Genomic DNA, 13,173 nt, shown 5'->3' with positions numbered 1-13,173 from the left:
ACAATGTTACTGTAGGGAAACACAAGTTCTCGTGAGGGTATCGCACCCTCCTGTTGGTGAACACAGCTACCTGCAGGGTAAAAGCCTCTCTCTGCAGGAGAACTATTGCACTTGCAGAGAACTCTATTTCCTATAAAAGAAAATATCACCTGGAAGAAAAATGCACATTTATGGAGAAATGCACCTTCCTGTGAAAGCAATGCACCATCCAATGTGGGAACACATCTCCCTGTGCATGAAAGGCACCTCTATTTGCAGGAATCCTTCTCCTGTGGGGGAAATGCGCATTTCCTGTGAAAATTCATCATACCATGGGCGAAATGCACCTTCCTGTGAGAAAACCCTTTTTCCTGTTGAGGAATCATACCTTCCTGTGAAAGCACCCTTATCCTGTGGGGGAATCACAACTTCCTGTGAAAGAACCCCTCTTCCAGTGATGAAAAAGCACCTTCCTGTGGGTGATCCCTTTTCCAGTGGTAGAAACACAAGTCCTGTGGGGGAACCCTTCTTCCTGTGGGGGAAATGCACTTTCCTGTGTGCGGACCTAATTTTTTCTGTGGGAGAACCCTTCTTCCTGTCAGGAAAACACAACCTCCTGAGGGAGAAATCATATGCTGTGGGGAATCGCACATTCCTGTGAAAGAACCTCTCTTCCTGTGGTGGATACACGCCTTCCTGTCAGGAATCCTTTACCTGTGGGGGAATCACACTTTCCTGTAAAAAAAAAAAAACCCTTATGGTGTGGAGGAATGGCACCTTTTTGTGAAAGATGCCTTCTTCCAGTGGGTGAATCTAACCTTCCTGTCAGTGAATCACACCTTCCTGTACAGGAATGCTACTTCCTGTGGAGGAAACACATGTTCCTCTGGGGAAACACAAGTTACCATGGCAAAATGCACCTTCCTATAGAAGAACGCAACTTCCTGTGAATGAAGCACATTATCCGGTGGGGTAACACAAGTTCTTGTGTCAGTATGGCACCTTCCTGTTGATAATGCATCTCTCTGCAGAATAGCTATTGTACATGTGGGGAACTCTGTTTCCTGTAAAGGAAAATATCACCTGGAAGAAAAAAATGCATATTTATGTAAAATGCACCTTCCTGTGGGAGCAATGCACATTTTGATGCGGGAACACATCTCCCTTTCCAAAATGGCACCTCCCTTTGCATGAATGCTTCTCCTTTGGTGGAAATGCACCTTCCCAGGTGGAAACCAAACTTTCTATGGGAAAAACACACATTCCTGTGAGACAACCCTTTTGCCTGTGGGGATTCACATCTTCCTGTGAAAGAACCCTTATCCTGTGGGGGAATCACAACCTCCTGTGAAAGAACCCATCTTTCAGTAGTGGAAACATACCTTTATGTGAAGGAACCCTTGCTCCTGTGGGGGAAATGTACTTCCTGTGAGGAAACCCTTCTTCCAGTGTAGAAAACACACTTCCATTGGGAAAATCCTTTTTCCTGGAAGGGAAATGCACTATCCTGTGTGTTGACTTATCTTCCAGTGACAAAGTCAAACCTTCCTGTGGAGGAAATGCACACTTCTTAAAGTAATGCAACTTCCTGTGGAGGAAACACATGTTTCTCTGAAGAAACACAAGTTCCTGTGGGTTAAAGCACCTTTTTGTAGAGGAACGCAACTTCCTTTGAATGAAGCACATGTTTCTGCGGGGAAACACAAGTTCTTGTGCCAGTATCGCACCTTCCTGTTGGAGAACACACCTTCCTGCAGTGTAAATGCATGTCTCTACAGAAAAACTATTGTACTTGCGAGGAAATCTTTTTTTCTGTAAAGGAAATCATCATCTGGGGAAAAAATGCACATTTGTTGGGAAATGCCCCTTTCTGAGGTGGCAATGCACAATCCTTAGGGGAAACACATCTCTCTGTGCAAAAAAGGCCCCTTTTTTTGCAGGAATCCTTTTCCTGTGAGGGAAATTCAACTTCCCATGTTTAAACTCATCTTCCTATGGAGGGAATGCACCTTCATGTGAGAATACCAATTTTCTGTAGGGTAATCAACTCGTATCCTGTAGGGTAATCGCATCTTCCTGTGAAAAAAAACCCTTCTGCCAGTAGTGAAAAAGCATCTTCCTGAGGGGGAATCCTTCTTCCTGAGGTGGAAATGATATTCTCTGTGGGATCCCTTCTTCCTGTGTGGCAAATGCACTTCCTGTTGGTAAACCCTTTTTCCTATGGTGGAAATGCACTTCTCTGTGTGTGGACTTATCTTCCTGTGACAATCGCACCTTCCTTGGAAAAACGCACCTTCCTGTACAGGAATGCAACTTCTTGTGGAGGAAACACCTGTTCCTCTAGGAAAACATAGTTCCCGTAGGAGAAATGCACCTTTCTGTAGATGAATGCAACTTTCTGTGAAAGAAGCACATGTTCCTGTAAGGAAACACAAGTTCTTGTGGCAATATTGCACCTTCCTGTGGGTGAATGCACCTTCCTGCGGTGTAATTGCATCTCTCTGCAGAAGAACTATTGTAATGGTGGAAAACTCTTTTTCCTGTAAAGGAAATCATCTGGAAAAAGATGCACATTTGTGGGGAAATTCACATTCCTGTGGGAGCAATGCAACATCCGATGCGGGAACACATCTTCCTATGTAGGAAAAGTATCTCCCTTTGCAGGATGCCTTCTCCTGTGTGGGAAATGCACTTTCCTGTGTGCAGACCTATCTTTTTCTAAGGGTATCAAACCTTCCCTTGGTAGTAACGCAACTTCCTATAGGGGAACCCTTATTTTGTTGGAGAATTGCCCAGCCTGTGTGGGAACCCTTCTTCCTGTGAGGGAAATACACTTTCTTGTGTGCCAACCTATCTTCCTGTGATGGAATCACACCTTTCTGTGGGGGAAAAGCAACTTCCTGTTTGGGAACCCTTCTTCCTTTGGGGGAAAAATCCCTTCCTGTGGGCGAACCCTTCTTCCCTTGGAGGAAACAATACCTCCTGTGGGAGAAACCATATGCTGTGGGTAATCGCATATTCCTTTGAAATAACACCTCTTCCCATGGGTGATACACACTTTCCTGTGGGAAGTCATTCACCTGTGGGGAAACACACCTTCCTGTGAAAGAACCCTTATTCTGTTGAGGAATGGCACCTTCCTGTGAAAGAACCCCTCTTCCTGTGGGTGAATCGCACCTTCCTGTGGGTGAATCACCTCTTGTGAAGGAAATGCACCTACCTGTATAGGAGTGAAAATTCCAGTGGAGGAAACACATCTTCCTCTGTGGAAACACAAGTTCCTGTGTGAGAAGCACACCTTTCTGTACAGGAAGGCAACTTCCTGGAAAGGAAGCACATGTTCCTGTGGGTAAACACAAGTTCTCGTGAGGGTATTGCACCTTCCTGTTGGTGAATGCACCTTCCTCCATGGTAAAAGCCTCTCTCTGCAGGAGAACTATTGTACTTGTGTGACACTCTTTTTCCTGTAAAGGAAATCATCATCAGGAAGAAAAAAATGCACATTTATGGGGAAATGCATCTTCCTGTGGGAGTAATGCACCATCCGATGCGGGAACACATCTCCCTGTGCTGGAAAGGCACCTCCCTTTGCAGGAATCCTTCTTCTGTGTGGGAAATACACATTTCCTGTGAAAATTCATCATACCATGGGCGAAATGCACCTTCCTGTGAGAAAACCCTTTTTTCTGTTGAGGAATCATACCTTCCTGTGAAAGCACCCTTCTCCTGTTGGTGAATCACAACTTCCTGTGAAAGAACCCCTCTTCCAGTGGTGGAAAAGCACCTTCTTGTGGGGGAAATGCAACTTCCTGTTTGGGAACCCTTCTTCCCTTGGGAGAAATGTCCCTTCCTGTGGGCGAACCCTTCTTTCTGTGGGGGAAACAACACCTCCTGTGGGAGAAACCATATGCTGTGGGTAATCACATATTCTTTGAAAGAGCCCCTCTTCCAATGGGTAATGCACACTTTCCTGTGGGAAGTCAGTTAACTGTGGGGAAATGCACCTTCCTGTGAAAAGAACCCTTATTCTGTGGAGGAATTGCACCTTCCTGTGAAAGAACCCCTCTTCCTGTGGGTGAATCGCACCTTCCACTGGGTGAATCGCACCTCTTGTGAGGAAAATGCACCTTCCTGTATAGGAGTGCAACTTCCTGTGGAAGAAACACATCTTCCTCTGGGGAAACACAAGTTCCTGTGTGGGAAGCACACCTTTCTGTACAGGAAGGCAACTTCCTGGAAAGGAAGCACATGTTCCTGTGGGTAAGCACAAGTTCTCATGAGGGTATTGCACTTTCCTGTTGGTGAATGCACCTTCCTGCAGGGCAAAAGCTTCTCTCTTATGGAGAACTATTGTACTTCTGAGAACTCTTTTTCCTGTAAAGGCAATCATCATCAGGAAGACAAAAAATGTATATTTATGGGGAAATGCATCTTCCTGTGGGAGCAATGCACCATCCGATGAAGGAACACATCTTCCTGTGCTGGAAAGGCATCTCCCTTTGCAGGAATCCTTCTCCTGTGCGGGAAATACAGATTTCCTGTGAAAATTCATCATACCATGGGTGAAATGCACCTTCCTGTAAGAAAACCCTTCTTCTCAGTTGAGGAATCATACTTTTCTGTGAAAACACCCTTATCCTGTTGGGGAAGCGCAACTTCCTGTGCGGGAACCGTTATTCCTGTGAGGTAAATGCACCTTCCTGTGGGAAAACTCTTATTCCTGTGCAGGAAATGCACTTTCCTGTGTGCAGAGCCATATTCCTATTAGGGAATTTCACCTTCCTGGGGAGGAAACGTACCTTTCTGTGGGAGAACTTTTCTTTCTATTGGGGAAATGCACCCTCCTGTGGGAGAATCCTTATCCTGTAGGGGAATCACACTCCTGTGAAAGAACCCCTCTTCCTGTGGTTGATAAGCACTTTCCTGTGAGAGAACCATTCTTCCTGTGGGGGAATTGCAACTTCCTCTGAAAGAACGCTTATCCTGTGGAGGAATCGCACCTTCCTGTGAAAGAACCACTCTTCCTGTGATAGAAACACACCTTCCTATAAGAAAGGTGTCTTATTGTCTGGGAAACGCAATTTTCTGTGTGAGGACACATCTTCTTATGGGAGAATCGCACCTTTCTGTTGGGGAAATGCAGCTTTCTTAGGTAAATGCAACTTCCTGTACTGAATGCAACTTCCTGTGGAGAAAACACATGCTCCTATGGGAAAACACAAGTTCCTGTGGGAGAAACGCATCTTCCTGTGTGAGAAACAGTCTTCCCGTGGGTAAACGCACCTTCATGGGGAAGAAAAGCACCTTCTTGTAGAGGTTCGCAACTTCCTGTGGAGGAAATACATGTTGCTGTGGGGAAACACAAGTTCTTGTTGGAGTATCGCACATTCCTGTTGGTGAAAGCTACTTCCTGAAGGGGAAATTCATTTCTGTGCAGAACTATTGTACTTGTGGGGAACGTCTTTTTCCTGTAAAGGAAATCATCATCTGGGTGAAAAAAAAATGCACATTTGCGGGGAAATGCACATTCCTGTGCACGCAGTGCACCATTCTACGTGGGAACACATCTTCCTTTGCAGGAAATCCACCTTCCTGTGCAGGAATAATTCATCTTCCAGTGTAAGAACCAATTTTCCTATTATGGAAATGCCTCTTTCTGAGGGGAATATGAGAATTCCTTGCCTGCAAAAGCACCTCCCTGTTTGGGAACCCTTCTTCCTGTAGGGGAAATGCACCTTCCTGTAGGGAAACCCAACTTCCTGGGAAAAATTTTGTTGTTCTATGAGGGAACACATCTTACTGTGGGGAAATGCCCCTTCCTGATAGAAATGCACCTTCCTTGGGGGATAGTCACCTTTCTGTGGGGCAATGCACTTTCCTGTGGGAGAACTCTTCATCATGTTGGGAAACACACCTTCCTGTAGGGAAATGCATGTTCCTCTGGGGAACACGTGTACCTGTGGGATAAACGCACCTTCCTGGGGGGAACGCACCTTTCCGTGGGAAAATGCACCTTCCTGTGGGAGAACCCTTCTACTTTGAGGGAACTTTTTCCTGTGGGGGAAATCATCATTCTGTGTGGAAAATGCCCATTTCTGTTAGGGAAATGCAACTTCCTGTTTAGGAATCCTTCTCTCTGTGGGAGAAATGCACCTTCCCATGTATAAACCCATCTTTCTGTGAGGGAAATGCACCTTCCTGTATGAGAACCCATTTTCCTGTGGTGGAATCACACCTTCTGTGGGGTAAATGCACCTTCCTGTGGGAGATTCCTTCTTCCTGTGGGGAAAATGCACCTCCCTGTGGGAGAACCCTCTTCCTGTGGGGATAACGCAACTTTTTGTGTAGAAACTGAGCTTCCTGTGCAGGAACGCACCTTCTTTTAGGGGAAATACATGTTATGTGAGGAAACAAATGTTCCTGTGGGAGAAACGCACCTTCCTGTACAGCATCTCACTTTCAGTGGAGGAAATACATGTTCCTGTGTGAGAAACGCACCTCTCTGTGTGAGAACCCATCTTCCTGTAGGGGAATCGCACATTCCTGTGGGGGAAACGCACCTTCCTGTACAGGAATGCAACTTCCCGTGGAGGAAACACATGTTTTTGTGGGGAAACACAAGTTCCTGTGGAAGTACCGCACCTTCCAGTGAGGGGCGAACCTTCCTGCAGGGGAAATGCATCTCTCTGCAGAAGAACTATTGTACTTGTGGGGGAACTCTTTTTCCTTTAATGGAAATCATCATCCGGAAGGAAAAATACAAATTTCTCTGGAGAATATGCACCTTTCTGTGGGAGCAATGCACCATCCTATGCGGGAACACATCTTTCTGTGAAGGAATCCTTCTCCCTGTAGGTGAAATCCTCACCCTGTCTGAAAAATGCCAATTTCTGTGGGTAAATGCTACTTGAAGATAGGAGTGAAGCATTTTCCTGGATTGAATGCATTTTCCTGTGGAAGAAGCCTTTTAGCCATGGGGAAAACGCATCTCTCTGTGTGGAATATGCACCTTCCTCACCTAGAAATGCACCTTCTTGTTGTGGAACCATTCTTCCTGTGGGGGAAATGCACCCTCATATGTGAGAAAAAAACTTTCTGTGGGGAAATAGCACCTTCATGTGGGAGAAACAAATGTTCCTGTACAGGAATGCTTTTCTTCCTGTGGAGAACCCTTTTTTCTGTGGGGGAAATGCATCTTTCTGTGGGGAATATGTGACTTCCTAACCTGGAAATGCACCTTCCTGTAGGGTAATTAATCTTCCTGTGGGGGAAACGCACCTTCCAGTGGGGGAACCATTCTTCCTGTGGTGGAAACGCACATTCCTGTGTAGAAACCCATCTTGTTGGGAGGAAATACAGAGTCCCATGAGGGAACATATCTTACTGTGGGGGAAACGCAACTTCCTGGGGGCAACGCACCTTCCTCTGGGGGGTGTTCACTGTCGTGTGGGGCAATGCACTTTCCTGTGGTGGAGGCTTTTTCCTGTTGAAGAAACACACCGTCCTGTAGGGAATGCATATTCCTTTGTGGGAATACATGTTCCTGTGAAAGAAACTCACCTTTATGTGGGGGAACACACCTTTCTGTAAGAGAAATGCACATTTCAGTGTGAGAAATGCACCTTCCTGTGCAGGAATTTTTTTGGGGGGGAGTGCGGGTATAGACCTTCCTATAAGGAAAGATATCTTGTAATTTGATTGGGGTGCACCTTTCTGTGGGTGGATGCATCTTCCAGTGGGAGAACCGTTCCTCCAATGGGAGAAAAGCATCTTCCTGAGGGGGAGATATGCACCTATGTGGTAGAAATGCACCTTCATTTGGGAGAAAGCACCTTCCTTTGGAAGAACACTATTTTCTGTTGGGGAAATGCACCTTTCTGCAGTAGAACCCTTCTACTTATGGGGCTACTCTTCTTCCTGTGGGGGAAACCATCTGCCAGTATAAAAAATGCACACTTCTGTGGGGAAAATGCAACCTCCTGGGCAGTAATCCTCCTCCCTGTGGTGAAACACCCCTTCCTATAAGGTAACATATCTGAGCGGTCAGGAGGCGGAGCACCTTCCAGTGGGAGAGTGCAACTTGCTGTGGTGGATACCTTCTTCCAAGAGGGAAATTTATCTTTCTGTGGGGAATATGCATGTTCCTATGATGAAAATGCAGCTTCCTGTGGGAACCCTTCTTCCTGTGGGGGAAATGCTGTTTCTTGTGGTGAACGCACCTAACTGTGGGGAAACACATGTTCCATGGGGTACCCATGGTTCTGTGGGAAAGACACAACTTGTGGGGAAACACACCATCCTGTGGTAGAAACCTTCTTCCAGTGGGGTAACACACCTTCTTATGGTAGAACCCCTCTTCCTGTGGAGGAATAGCACCTTCCTCTGGGAGAAGCCTTCTTCCTGTGGGGGTAACGCACCTTCCTGTGTGAAAACCCAACTTTCTGTGCAGGAATTCACCTTCCATTGGGGGAAACCCATATTCCTGTAAGGAAACGAATGTTCCTGTGGGTGAAATGCACATTTCTGTGGGGGAACGCACCTTCCTACAGGATAAATGCATCTCTCTACAGGAGAACTATAGTACTGGTGGGGGAACTCTTTTTCTGTAATGGAAATCATCATCTGGAAGAAAAAAATGCACATTTCTGTGGGGGAGATGCACCTTTCTGTGGGAGGAATGCACCATCTTATGCAGGAACACATCTTCCCATGCAGAAAATTCACCTTCCTGTGCAGAAATTCTTCTCCCTGTGAGGGAAATGAACCTTCCTATAAGGAAACACATCCTGGGGATTGGAATGAAGCACCTTCCTGGGGGTGAATGCATTTTCCTGTGGAAGAACCCTTTTTCCAATGGGAGAAACGCATCTTTCTGTGGGGAATATGCGACTTCCTCGCCTAGAAATGCACCTTCTTGTGGAAGAACCATTCCTCCTGTGGGGGAATTGCACTTTCCTGTGGGGAAACGCACCTTCCTGTACAGGAACGCAACTTTCTGTGGAAGAAACACATGTTCCTGTGGGAAACACAAGTTACTATGGGAGAAACGCACCTTCCTGTGGAGGAACACACCTTCCTGCAGGGGAAATGCATCTCTCTGCAGGAGAACCATTGTACTTGTGGGGGAACTCTTATTCCTATAATGCAAATCATCATCCGGAAGGAAAAATGTACATTTCCAGGGTGAAAATGCACCCTCTGGGCATGAATCCTTCTCCCTGTGGGTGAAACGCACCTTCCTATAAGGTAACATATCTGAGCGGTTGGGAAAGGAACACCTGCCTGTGGGAGAGTGCATCTTGCTGTGGTGGGTACCATATTCCTATGAGGGATGCATATTTCTGTGGGGGATATGCACCTTACTATGATGAAAATGCATCTACCTGTGGGGGAATCCTTCTTCCTATGGGGGAAATGTACTTTTTTGTGGCGAACGCACCTTACAGTGCATGATCTCACCTGACTGTGTGGAAACACATGTTCCTTGGGGGAACACATGATTCTGTGAGAGACACAACCTGTGGGGAAATGCACCATCCTGTGGTAGAACCCTTCTTCCTGTGTGGAAATGCAACTTCCTTGGGGAGAACCCTTTTTAATTGGGGGAATCGCACCTTTCAGTGAAAGAGCCATTATCCTGTGGGGAAATCGCACTTTCCTGTGAAAGAACTCCTCGTCCTGTGGTGGAAACGGACCTCCATGTGAGGGAATCCCTCTTCCTGTGGTGGAAACGCACCTTTCTGTGTGAGAATCTGTCTTCTTGTGGGGTAACCACACCTTTTTTTAAAAATATATTTTATTGATTTTTTACAGAGAGGAAGGGAGAGAGATAGAGTTAGAAACATCAATGAGAGAGAAACATCGATCAGCTGCCTCCTGCACATCTCCTACTGGGGATGTGCCCGCAACCCAGGTACATGCCCTTGACTGGAATCGAACCTGGGACCTTTCAGTCCGCAAGCCGACGCTCTATCCACTGAGCCAAACCGGTTTTGGCTAACCACACCTTCTTATGTGGGAAATTCACCTTCCTGTGGGAGAACCCTTCTACTTGTGAGGAAACTCTTTTTCCTGTGGGGGAAATCATCTTCCTGTGTGGAAAATGCCAATTTCTGTTGGGGAAATGCAACTTTCTGTGTATGAATGCTTCTCCCTGTGGGGAAAAGGCACCTTCCTATTAGGGAACACATCTTGGGGAAGAGGAGGAGCACATTTCTGTTGCTAAATGCATCTTCCTTTAGAAGAATCCTTCTTCCTATGGGGTAAGCACATCTTCCTGTGATGGAACTCTTCTTTTTTGGGGGGGAAACTCACATTCCTGTGGGGGAACCATTCTTCTTGTGAGGTAAACACACCTTCCTGTGTGGAAACCCATTTTCCTGTGGGGGAAATGAACCTTCCTATTGGGTAAATGCACCGTCCTATGAGGGAACATATCTTTCTGTGAGGGACAGGCACATTCCTGTGGGGGAACCCTTATTCCTATGGGGAGAACACACCTTCCTGTTGGGAAACCCACATTCGCATATGGCAATGCACCATCCTATGAAGGAACACATCTTCCTGTGTAGGAATCCTTCTTCCTGTGGGATAAATGCACCTCCCTGTGGGAGAACTTTTCTACCTGAGGGAGAAAATCATTTCTTGTGGCCTTACTGTGTGGGAACACACCTTCCTGTGGGGAAGCGCATGTTCCTGTGGGGGAACGTATGTTCCTGTGGAAGAAATGCACCTTTTTGTGGGGGAACGCACCTTCCTGTGAGAGAAATGCACCTCTCTGCGGGAGAACCCTTCTACTTTTGGGAAAACTCTTCTGTGGGTAAAATCATCATTCTGTAGGAGAAATGCACAGTTCATTGGGGGAAATGCACCTTCCTATGCAGAAGTTCTTTTTCCTGGAGGGGGGTGACCTTCCTATAAGGAAAGTTATCTTGGGATTGGAAGGGGGTGCACCTTCCTGAGGGTGAGTGCATCTTCCACACAGGAACACAGGGATAACTGTTCCTCCAGTGGGGGAAATGCATCTTCCTGAGGGGGAGATATGAACCTATGTGGTGGAAATGCACCTTGCTTTTGGGGAAAGCAACTTCTTGTGGAAGAACCATTTATCTGTGGGGCAAACGCACCTTTCTGCTGAAGAACCCTTCTACTTATGGGGCTACCCTTCTTCCTGTGGGGGAAAGAATCTTCCAGTACAAAAAATGCACATTTCTGTGGGGCAATGCACCCTCCTGTGGGGAAACCCATCTTCTTGTGGGGGTAATACACCTTCCTATGGGTGAAATGCACGTCCTATTAGGGAACACATCTTCCTGTGGAAAATGCACTTTCCTGTGTAAAATGCACCTTTCTTGTGGGAAGGGCACTACTTGTGAGGGAACCCTCATTCCTATAAGGGAGATGCACCTTCCTGTTAAGAAAAGCACCTTGCTGTTGAGGCAATGCATCATCCTATGAGGAAACACATCTTCCTGTGCAGAAAATGCACGCTCCTGTTCTGAAATCCTTCTTCTGTGGGGGGAAATGCATTTTCTTTGGGGGAACCCTACTTCCTGTGCATGAGAGCAACTTCCTGTGGGGAAAAACATGTTCCTGTGGGAGAAATGCACCTTTCTGTGTGGGAAGGCACCTTCCTTCGTGGAAATGCACCTTTCTGCAGGAGAATCCTACTTGTGGGTCAACTCTTCTTCTTCTGGGAAAAACCAATTTTTAGTTAAAAAATGCAGATTTCTGTGGGAAAATTCGCCCTCCTAGGCAGGAATCCTCCTCCCTGTGAGCGAAAAGCACCTTCCTGTAAATTAAGGTATCTGAGTGGTTTTGGAAGGGAAGCACTCTCCTGTGGGAGAGTTCATCTTGCTGTGGTGGATACCTTCTTCCTATGTGGGAAACGCATCTTTCTGTGTGGCATATGCACCTTCCTGTGGTGGAAATGCACCTTCCTGTGGGGGAACCCATCTTCCTTTGAGGGAAATGCAGTTTCTTGTGGAAAACACACCTTACTGTTTGGGATAGCACCAAGTGTGAGGAAACACATGTTCCTAGGGGAATGCATGTTTGTGTGGGAGAGACACAACTTATGGAGTAATGCACCATCTTGTGAGAGAACCTCCTCTGGTGGGGGAAATGCACCTTTCTGTGTGGAAACCTTTTTTCCTGTGGGAGAAATGAACCTTCCTGTGGGAGAAGTATTTTTCCTGTGGGAGAATTGCACCTTCTTGTGAAAGAACCCTTATCCTGTGGGGAAATCATACCTTCCTGTGAAAGAACCCCTCTTTCTTTAGTGGAAACACACCTTCCTATAGGGAACCCTTCTTCCTGTGGGGGAACGCACCTTCCTCTGTGGAAACCTAACTTCCTGTGCAGGACCAAACCTTCCTTTGGGGGAAACGAATGTTCCTATGGGAGAAATGCACCTTCCTGTACAGGAACACAGCTTCCTTTGAAGGAAACATATGTTCCTATGGGTATACACAAGTTCCTGTGGGAGAAATGCACCTTACTGTGGGGGAACTCTTCTTCCTGTGGGGGAAACACACCTTCCTGTGAAAGAACCCTTTTTCCTGTGGGGGAAACACATATTCCTATGTGAGAACCCATCTTCCCCTGGGGGAACTGGACCATCGTGTAGGGGAAACTCACCTTCCTGTACAGGAACGCAACTTCCTGTGGAGGAAACACATGATTGTCTGGGAAAACACAAGTTCCTGTGGGAAAAACGCACCTTCCTGTGCGGGGACGCACCTTCCTGTGGGGGAACACACCTTTCTGCAGGGGAAATGCATCTCTCTGCAGGAGAACTGTTGTACTTGTGGGGAAACTTTTTTTTCCTGTAATGGAGATCATCATCTATAAGGAAAAATGCACATTTCTGTGGGGGATATGCACCTTCCTGTGGGAGCAATGGACCATCCTATGTAGGAACACATCTTCCTGTGCAGGAAATGCACTTTCAAGTGCAGGAATCCTTCTCCCTGTGAGGGAAATGAACCTTCCTATAAGGGAACACATCTTGGGGATAGGAGTGAAGCTCCTTCCTGGGGGTGAATTCATCTTCCTGTGGAGGAATCCTTTTTCCTATGGGGGAAACCATCTTTCTGTGGGGAATATGCAACTTCCTCGCCTAAAAATGCATCTTCCTGTGGGGGAACCATTCTTCCTGTGGGGGAAACACACCTTCCTGTTGGGAAACCGTTC

This window comes from Myotis yumanensis, unplaced genomic scaffold (assembly GCF_028538775.1).
Source record: "Myotis yumanensis isolate MYYU_CA2020_CCGP unplaced genomic scaffold, mMyoYum1.0.hap1 SCAF_24, whole genome shotgun sequence".
NCBI lineage: Eukaryota > Metazoa > Chordata > Mammalia > Chiroptera > Vespertilionidae > Myotis > Myotis yumanensis.
The sequence above is the reverse complement of the archived record's forward strand: the minus strand, read 5'-3'. Positions refer to the sequence as shown.